This window comes from Primulina huaijiensis, chromosome 9, assembly GCF_012295235.1.
Source record: "Primulina huaijiensis isolate GDHJ02 chromosome 9, ASM1229523v2, whole genome shotgun sequence".
In the NCBI taxonomy this organism is placed as follows: domain Eukaryota; kingdom Viridiplantae; phylum Streptophyta; class Magnoliopsida; order Lamiales; family Gesneriaceae; genus Primulina; species Primulina huaijiensis.
The window spans coordinates 13,873,530-13,883,504 of NC_133314.1; the positions used below are offsets into that span (position 1 = coordinate 13,873,530).

A 9,975-nucleotide genomic window follows, 5' to 3' on the forward strand; every position below is an offset into this window, starting at 1 on the left:
ATCTAATGCTTATATCTAAAGCACCTTATCGTCTAGCACCCGCTGAAATGAAAGAATTAAAAGATCAAATCCAAGAATTGCTAGACAAGGATTTCATTCGCCCAAGTTATTCTCCATGGGGCGCACCAGTATTATTTGTGAAAAAGAAAGATGGCAGCATGCGTCTATGCATCGATTATCTTGAGCTTAACAAGGTCACTATCAAAAATAAATATCCACTGCCAAGAATTGAAGATTTATTTGATCAGTTGCAAGGACCAGCGGTATTTTCAAAAATCGATCTGCGATCTGGATACCATTAATTAAAAATGAAAGAGTCTTATGTGCACAAGACAGCATTCCGTACGAGATACTGGCACTACGAGTTTATGGTCATGCCATTCGATCTGCCTAATGCACCAGCGATCTTCATGGATCTCATGAATCGCGTATTTCAGCCGTATCGGGATCAGTTTATTATAGTCTTCATTGATGATATATTGATAGAGTGGCATTCTTAGGCCACATCATTTCTAGTAATGGCGTTGAAGTTGATCCAAGCAAAGTCGAGGCAGTGAAAGAGTGGCCAGTACCGAAGAGTGTTATCGAGATTCGCAGTATCTTGGGACTTGCTGGCTATTATCGCAAATTCATCAAGGGATTCTCATCCATTGCGTACCATTGACATCCTTGACTAAGAAGAATGCAAAATTATTTGGGGATCCGAGTGTCAAGATAGTTTTGACAAGTTAAAGCAAGCCTTGATTTCAGCACCACTGTTATCTATGCCATCGGGGCAAGGGGATTATGTTCTTTATACCGACGCATCTAAACTTGGATTGGGCGCAGTTCTGATGCAAAATGACCGAGTTATAGCCTATGTGTCGAGACAGTTGAAGATTCACGAGAAAAACTACCCCACTCATGATCTGGAGCTTGCAGCAGTAGTATTTGCACTAAAGATTTGGAGACACTACCTTTACGGGGAGAAGTGCAAGATATTCACTAACCATAAAAGTTTGAAATACTTCTTCACCCAAAAAGAGTTGAATATGAGACAACGCAGATGGCTTGAGTTAGTAAAGGATTATGATTGTGATATTATCTACCATCCGGGAAAAGCTAATGTAGTGGCAGATGCACTGAGTAGAAAAGCAGCAGTTGTCACTCATCTATCACTCCAAAGACCGTTGCAGTACGAGATACAGTGGTTTGAGCTTACAGTGTATGCTAGGGGCGAGGCCCCTAATCTTGCCACATTATCGGTACAGTCGAACTTGAGAGATAGAATTCGTGATGGGCAGTCCACTGATGAACAGTTACAAAAGTGGAGAGCTAGAGATGAAGCCAAGGTTCGGAAATTATATTCAGAGGTGGATGGTATAGTCCGTTATCGAGATCGGTTATGGGTTCCTAGTGACGATTCTTTGAGAGACCTTATTATGAAGGAAGCTCATGACACACCTTATTCCATTCACCCGGGTAGCACGAAAATGTACAATGATTTGTAGTTGCTATATCGGTGGCCAGTCATGAAGAGAGACATTCTGAAGTTTGTATCCGAGTGTTTGACTTGCCAACAAGTTAAAGCAGAGCATCAAAGACCAGCAGGGAAATTGAAGCCACTCCCTATTCCTGAGGGGAAATGAGAAAATGTCACCATGGACTTTGTTGTGGGATTGACAAAGATAGTTAAGGGATTTAATGCTATATGGGTGATAGTTGATCGTCTTACTAAATCAGAGTATTTTCTACCTATCAAGACGACTTTCACCATGATTCAGTACGCCGAGTTGTATATTCGAGAGATAGTTCGTATGCATGGGATTCCTGTATCCATTGTTTATGACAGAGATCCGAGATTCACGTCATCTTTCTGGAAAAGTCTTAATGCAGCGATGAAGACCAAGTTATTATTCAGTACAGCATTTCATCCTCAAAACGATGGACAGTCTGAAAGAGTTATACATATTTTGGAGGATCTACTTCGAGCATGTGTTATTGATTTCCAAGGCAGTTGGGAACCAAAATTACCTCTAGTGGAGTTCACCTACAATAATAGCTATCAATCATCAATCGGGATGGATCCTTTGGAGGCACTTTATGGAAGAAAATGTAGATCTCCTATACATTGGGACGAAGTTAGGGAAGAAGAGAAATTGGTCCGGACGTGATTGAAGAGACTACCGAGCTTTTAGTCAAAATCCGCGATAGAATGAAGACGGCGCAAAGCCGACAAAAGAGTTATGCAGACAAACGACGAAGGGACTTGGAGTTTGCATTGAGCGACCATGTATTTGTTAAAATAGCACCTATGAAGGGTGTTATGCTGTAGAACCCGTAACTTGGACTGCGTATAAGTCATGCATAATTTCTAGTATTTAAATTAAAATGATTTTTATTGCATGAGTATTTAAATTCTTTTCTTTAAATTTATTTATTTTACGTAGTAGTTTAATTGTCACCTTTTCAGTTAAATAAGTGAGGCCGGACTGGAGATGGAGTATTGAGATAAGTTAATAGAGACTTATTTAAGAAGTGGTAATTTAGCATGTTAGTAAATATAATTTAAAAAGTTGGCATGCATGCAAGTTATTAAATTTCTTTGGTATTTTATTAAATTCTTTTAAAGTATAAATGCATGTTTATTTTATTAATTGGCGTATAATTATTTTTATGCATTTTATGCATAATTATTGCATGATAGAATTTATTTCATGAAATTTTAAAAGTTCATGCACTATGATTTTTAAGTATCATTTCGCGTCCGAACGAGGAACGGAGATCGGAAAAATTTTCAAGAAAATTATTTTTAATTACAAGATTTATTTTTATTAATTATTTCAAGGTGTTTTGAGGGTGTTTTTCAAAAAAGGGATTTTATCAGGTATTTTTACCCGCAAGATTTTATTTTTATTCGATACGCAAATTTTATCGAATCGGAGGATTTTTTGAGGGTTCGGCTAATTTTTTTCAAAAAAAAAAAACTTTCCAACACAAAATATTTTTCGAGAGTATGTTTGGATTTAATGGGCCTAATTTTAACCTTATTGGACTTAAAATTCTTTTTAAACTCTTAATTAGCAATTTAAGACCCATTAAATATTTGTTTACTATTTAATTAAGCACTTAAACATTATTTAAACTAAACCTACCCTACACCAATAATTGAATCAGCCGACACTCATCCCTCCATTCAGAATTCTATCGGTTTCAGCAAGGAGTTTCTCAAGGTGCTTGGTTTTCACTTGTTCTTGCATCAAACAATTTCTCCGGCGCTCCTTGTTGCTCATTTCTTCATCTTCTTGCGTAGGAAACATCATCAGGCACGCATTGTACTTTTATTTCTGCATCATACATACTAGATACTTGCTGTTACGTGGGTTTATTTGCATAAAATTCTTGATCTTGCATATAACGTAGGAAGGCTTCAGTTTTGTTCATAGTTCTTGCACCTTCTTCATCCAACTCACGTTTCTTGTTAGTATTTGTGCAAGGGGATGCTAAATGCATGATGCAAAGGGCTGTATGTGTCGTGTGTAAGAGCAAATGAATAAGGGAGTCTCGGTTTTTCCAAGCTCGAAGGGGAAACACTCGGGATAGTAGCCATTGTGGTGGTTGAGTACAAGATCGGAAGTTTGGGTTTCGTTGTTCGATTCCGCACATGGGTTGGTCTAGGGCTTTTGGCTATGGTTTAGGAAGTCTCTAAGGGTCCTAGGACGAGTCTAATTAAGGTGGTTCGTGGCTTGGTTGGCTGGAGAAAGCTGTACAACCAGAAACATGAAAATTGCACAGTTTGAGTCCCTTGTAGCTGCTGTCATGTTTCTGAATTTTTGGGGCTTAGGCGCTGGTTCTGAGTTAAAAAGGGCTTAGCCATGGTCTTAAGTTATGTCTAAGGGTTAAGTCTAGGGCCTGGTTCGGGTCCGGTTTGAGTCGGTTTAAGCATGAAGTCGGTAGAAGCATGCGAGGGTCAAGGCTAGAGTTGGACGATGGCTTGCTGGAATTTCCAGCAGCTGTTCAGGGTCTTGTTCGAAGGTCTAAGGGGGCTGGTTTAGTGGTTTTAGAGCCTTTTAAGTGTTTAGAAAGTGTGGTAAAAAGTTGGTAAAATTTTGGTTAAGTTTCGGCTCGATTCGGATTAAAACCTAGACCCTGAGCTCAGTTTTAAAAAGAATTGGTTAAGTTGTAAAATGGGCTCGAGTTTACGTCTAGAAATGCTTATAAATATGTTTTGGGATATTTTAAGGAGTTTGGTAAGTTTCGGGTCAAAATGATGAGTTTTGGAATTATTCGTGATATAATCGTCGTACGAAACGTTAATTAAAGAATTAATTGAAATACCTAGATTTAAGCTTAATAAAATTATGGAAAATTATATTTAAGCTCAAATAATTTTTAGAAGTCTAAGTTTTTAATTTGAGAATTTTATGCTAAGGTTTGGTTTAATTCGGGATCAAAACGCATTAATATGTTATATTTAAAGATTAATTTAAAATTCATCGATCTAAGCCAAATAAAAATATGAGAAAATTCTTGTAGGCTTAAATAATTATTTGGGACATGTTAGAATCAATGGAATTAAGAAAATGTCAAAAAACGTGAAATTTTAAGTCTAGGGGCAAAATGTTCATTTTTCACCCTGGGTGAGATTTTGGTTAAGGCAGCGCCCTAAGCATAAATTTATGATATTTTAAATGTTCATGCATCATGTTTACGATTTTTTTTCGCTATTATAATAATTATAGTGCATGCTTGGTTTAAAGGAATTAAGAGAGAAAAAGTAAGAAAGTGAAGAGCACTCCGTCTCCACCGCGCCGCGTCGTTATTTCGTTTGTTTTCTGTCAAAACTAACCAAGGCATTTTTATATCTTCTTTCACTCTTCAATCAAGCCATATAGGTATTTTTATTTTTCTTTAGTACATGATTTTATTGCAAGAAGATCGAAATTGTTCATATTTAATTATGTTAGTTAATTATATTACGTGCAAATCTTCATTTTGAGATTTATGCGATATTGCTTGTGGTCACTTTACTATCATGCTTAAGTCCGGTCGCCAGTTACAGGTCAGTTTAGTTGTTTCTCCCAGTATACTGTGGCAGTAGTCTGATCAGACATACATTATTAAGTCCGGTCGCCAGTTACCGGTCAGTTCAGTTGTTTCACCCAGTATACTGTGGCAGTAGTCTGATCAGACATACGTTATTAAGTCCGGTCGCCAGTTACCGGTCAGTTCAGCTCAGCTCAGTTCAGGGAGCACTTGCGTAGACCATAATCTCACCAGAAAATTATTACAAGTTATTTCATTACAGGGCTCCAAGGAGCAAACATTTTCACTATGATATTTTCAGTTCAGTTATGCACGTACTATAATTACCATTGAAATGATATTTTACGTTACACCTCATTACAGGATACTTTCACTTGCATGCGACTTTATTATTTATTTACTTGTTATTTACGATATATGCATGCTGAGTCTTTAGGCTCACTAGACTTGATTGTTGTAGGTACTGTTGATGCCGGGACCGAGGGCGGGGATCAGTGAGCCAGCTCGAGTCGGCAGTAGTGGGATCCGAGGACCTCACTTTTCAGTATTTATTATTGTTATCGCTCAAACATTTTTATCTACCGTTGGATAAAATTTTTACAGTTATTTTTACAACATTAATTTCTTCCGCTGCTATTTTTAAACATGATACATTATTTAACAGTTTATTTTATGAACTGAATATTTCATTTAGTTTAAAAAAAATTTTTAATTTTTCCGCAAATTTTCAAGTAAGGATTTCTAGGCCCTTACATATGCGCTTTGGCAAGAAAGGCAAGCTTAGTCCAAGATTTATTGGTCCGTTTGAGATTTTGGAGAGGATTGATACACTAGCTTATAGAGTGGCATTGCCACCAGCGCTTGCAGGAGTTCACAATGTGTTCCACATTTCAATGTTGCGGAAGTACATGTCGAATCCGTCACATGTGCTTAATTATGAACCTCTTCGATTAACTCCAAATATGACATATGAAGAAAGACCTGTTCAGATCTTAGCAAAGCAAGAAAGAAGATTGCGAAACAAAGTCATTCCAATGGTCAAGGTCAAGTGGCTGAATCACTCGGAAGAAGAAGCTACTTGGGAAACCGAGAGGGACTTGAAGAGTCGCTATCCTGATCTATTCGGTAAGTTTTAATTTCGAGGATGAAATTTTAAGGGGAGAGAGGAATTGTAAGGTCCAAAATTAAGTCGACGTAATCCAACTGCATGCAAATCTAGGAAATATGAAAAATAAGTAATTAACTGATTTTAATTCCTATTTGATTATGTGACATACATGTTTACATGTTAAATATGATTTTATTATCATCATGCATAAAATTGTATTTTTAAAGAATATTCAAGTGACGATCGAGGAACGGGGACCGAGGGATGAAAAATGTAAAATGTTTTTATTGAATAATGGGTCCATTAGGGTACTTTAGGATGTTGGTCAAGTTTTGGATCAACATGGCTCGGGGGTGACTCGTGAAAATCGAAAGTTGGCTCGAGGTCGAAGTTTAGGTGTCAAATTAGGGTTTTTAACTAATAAAAAATTGAAAAAACAGCTCACGGGGGTCGAGTCATGGTTCATAAGGGCTAAAATAATATAAAAAGACTAAAATTTGAATTTAGGAATTTTATATTAAACTTTGGGATTTTTCGGGATTAAAACTGTCAAAACAATTAGTGAAAGATAAATGAAAAAGTCTAATATTTAAGCTAAATAAAATTATGGAAAAATTAATTTAAGCTTAAATAATTATATGGGACATGTCAGAGTCAAGAAATCAAGAAAAAAGTCAAAAACGTAAAATGTCAAGTCCAGGGATAAAACGGTCTTTTTACACCAAAAATTAGTAAACCTCGTGGCAGTGCCCTAAATGTTATTTTTATGATATTATTATTATTTTTAAGGGTTTATGAAATGTTCATGATTAAATAATGATTTTTAAAATGTCTATTTGATTTTTATGATTGAAGGTTGACAATTAAAAGACATATTGCATGCTTGGTTTCAAAAATAAAAATGATATGTGATGCTTGATTTTTATAAAGTGATGAAAATTTAAAACGTTGAAAGAAGTGAAGTAATTGTGACTATAATGATGTTATGTGGAGATATCGTGAGGGTTGTGGTCCCAGTGGGAGCCCGACGATCGTGTTTCCCGTGACACCATTGAGGATTTGAGGTTATTAGGTTTGAGGTAAGAATGGGAATATCGTGAGGGGAGAAGGCCTCAGAGGGAGCCCATTTATGGGAAAAGGCCTTAGAGGGAGCCCCGACGATCGTATTTCTATTCGATGAGGATAGGCCAAGGCCCAGTTGACCCGTGAGAGTGTCGCTGGTGTCCCCGCTGCCCAGTACTGTGGTTACATGTAGATGGATCCATCGATTTTTGAGGTTTATGTCATGATAAGGAAAGTCACAATTAACGATCTGAATTCAACAAAGGAAAAGGAAAAGGAAAATGTTTATGATCATGAAAACTATTTATGTTATGTCATGTTGAGGAAAAAGGAAAGTTAAAGTTTATGGTTGCATGTCATGAAATATTATTTTTACGTAAAAGTATTTTCACTGTTGCATGTGGTTTTATACGTATTATTTGTTATAAAGATTATGGTGTGTTGAGTCTTTAGACTTACTAGGTGTGATGGATGCAGATGAGATTGAGGGAGGCGTTGATGGGTGATTGGACTGGACTGAAGGCGCACACAACCCGAGGACCAGCGCTTCTACTTATTTCCGTACTTATGATTTATGAATCATGATTTATGTTTAAAGATTTTTAAGAGTATTTATTTATGCTTTCTGAGAGATTTTTGAGACGTTTAGTATGGGCTATACTTTTCAAACTTATTGCTTTTTAGGTTCGGTAAAACAATTGACGATTTCATATTTATGATTAGTTCACTTGATTTTAAAAATGCTAGTTGGATGATGTGTTATTTTTAAAGGGTAAAATATTTTTATGTGGTAAAGGTATATGACCGAAAATTTAGTGTTTTTTTAAAAAAATTTCTAGTACTTTTAAAGCAATAAAAAGGGCAGACGTTTCATTATATGACCCAAAAATGCTATTTTCTCCAACCAGAATTCACACTCACTGAATTTTGCAAACAGTTTGCGACTCTGCAAGACCTGCAAAACTGTACTCAAATGCTGACTGTGCTCCTCATGGCTCTTCAAGTAGATAAGAATGTCGTCAATGAACATTATGACGAACTGATCTAGATAGGGCTGAAATACTCGATTCATGAGGTTCATGAAAATCGCTGGAGCATTCGTCAGTCCAAACGGCATCACTAAGAACTCGCAGTGCCCACATGTGTTTCTGAAGGCTGTCTTATGAACATCTGCATCTTTTACCTTCAATTGATGATACCCAGATCGTAGATCTGTCTTAGAGAACACTGTAGCTCCCTGCAACTGATCGAAAAAGTCCTCGATCCTTGGTAGTGGGTATTTATTCTTGATCGATACCTTGTTCAATTCTTGGTAATCGATACACAGCCTCATGCTCCAATCTTTCTTCTTTACGAAGAGCACTGGTGCGCCCCATGGTGAGAAACTAGGGCGAATGAATTCTTTGTGTAGGAGCTCATGAATTTGCTGCTTTAGCTCTAACATCTAAGCTGGAGCTAAACGGTACGGTGCCTTAGAGATTGGCACAGTGCCTGGCACAAGGTCAATGTCAAACTCCACCTCTCTCTGGGTGGAAGGCATGTGATGTCATCAGGAAAAACATCAGGAAAATCTCTGGCTACTGGTACATCAGATATCGAGGGATTGGGTGCGTCAGGTGCGAAAGTAATACTGGCCAAGAAAGCCTGACACCCCTTGTGAATAAGTCTCCGTGACTGCATGCAAGAGATCATGCGAGGGAAACTTCTCCATCTGGCTCAAAGAGAAATTGCTCAATGCCCAACGGTCTTACCAACACTGATCTTTTCTAAAAGTCAATAAGAACTTTGTTCTTCGTTAGCCAGTCAATTCCCAAGATCATGTCAAACTCTGGCATCGGCAACACAATCAGATCGGCATACACTAGGTGATCTTGCGGTTCGAGATCGATGTCTCTAACCACGCTAGTAGCTGACAACTCTTCCCCTGATGAGACTGTCACTGAATAGTTAACGTCGAGTCCAATGGACTTGACGTCCAAATGATTAGCAAACATCTCCGAGATAAAAGAGCGAGTGGCCCCGGAATCTATCAAGGCCTTCGTGGCTACTCTCTTTATGAAAATATTTTCCATCAGAAGAGTCGTATCTGGGTTCGTCTCCTAAGTCTGGATGGCAAACACTCTCCCCTATGTGGGCTGCCTCCACTTCGGGTAGTCTTTCAACATGTGGTCACTGACTTCACATTTGAAGCATTTGCCTGATCCCCATAGACACTGTCCGGCATGCTGACGGTTGCATCTCGAACACACAGGGTACTCACCAGGCCTCTGGGGAGCCTTCTTCTGAGGAGAATAGGACTCTTGCCTTTCGGCGGTCCATGAAATGGTCTCTTCCTCTGCCGTTGTTGGAAAGGCCTCTTAAACTGAGGCTGCTGCTGTTGATGTTGGGGTGCCTGATACGGCCTCTTGCCCTGCCTGTCATTATCAGTGTCCTTCTGATCCCGCTCTGCCGCCAAGGCTCTCAACACAGCGATAGCATAGGTGATAGGACCAGCAACTCTCACATCACGGTGCAAGATCGACCGCAAACCATCAATAAAATGCCTCAACTTCACCAGGGCATCATTTTCAATCAGGGGCACGAAGTGACACCCCCTCTCAAACTTCCTGACAAATTCTGCCACGCTGCTGTCTCCCTGTCGCAGCGTCATGAACTCTCTGGTCAGGCGGGAGCGTACTTCTTCAGTGAAGTACTTGGATTAGAAGACCTCCTTGAAACCATCCCAAGTCAATGTTTGCAAGTTCACCGACACATATGCGCTCTCCCACCACAGTCTGGTG

General features: G+C 38.5%; 1 long non-coding RNA gene across 1 annotated transcript; it reads left to right on the forward strand.

Annotated features, from left to right (window-relative positions):
- The first annotated feature begins 2,967 nt into the window (after positions 1-2,967).
- Positions 2,968-7,891, forward strand: LOC140985265 (uncharacterized). Its single transcript, XR_012176736.1, has 3 exons — positions 2,968-3,305; positions 5,486-6,150; positions 7,673-7,891. It is a non-coding gene; the product is annotated as an uncharacterized lncRNA (long non-coding RNA).
- The last annotated feature ends 2,084 nt before the right edge of the window (positions 7,892-9,975 follow it).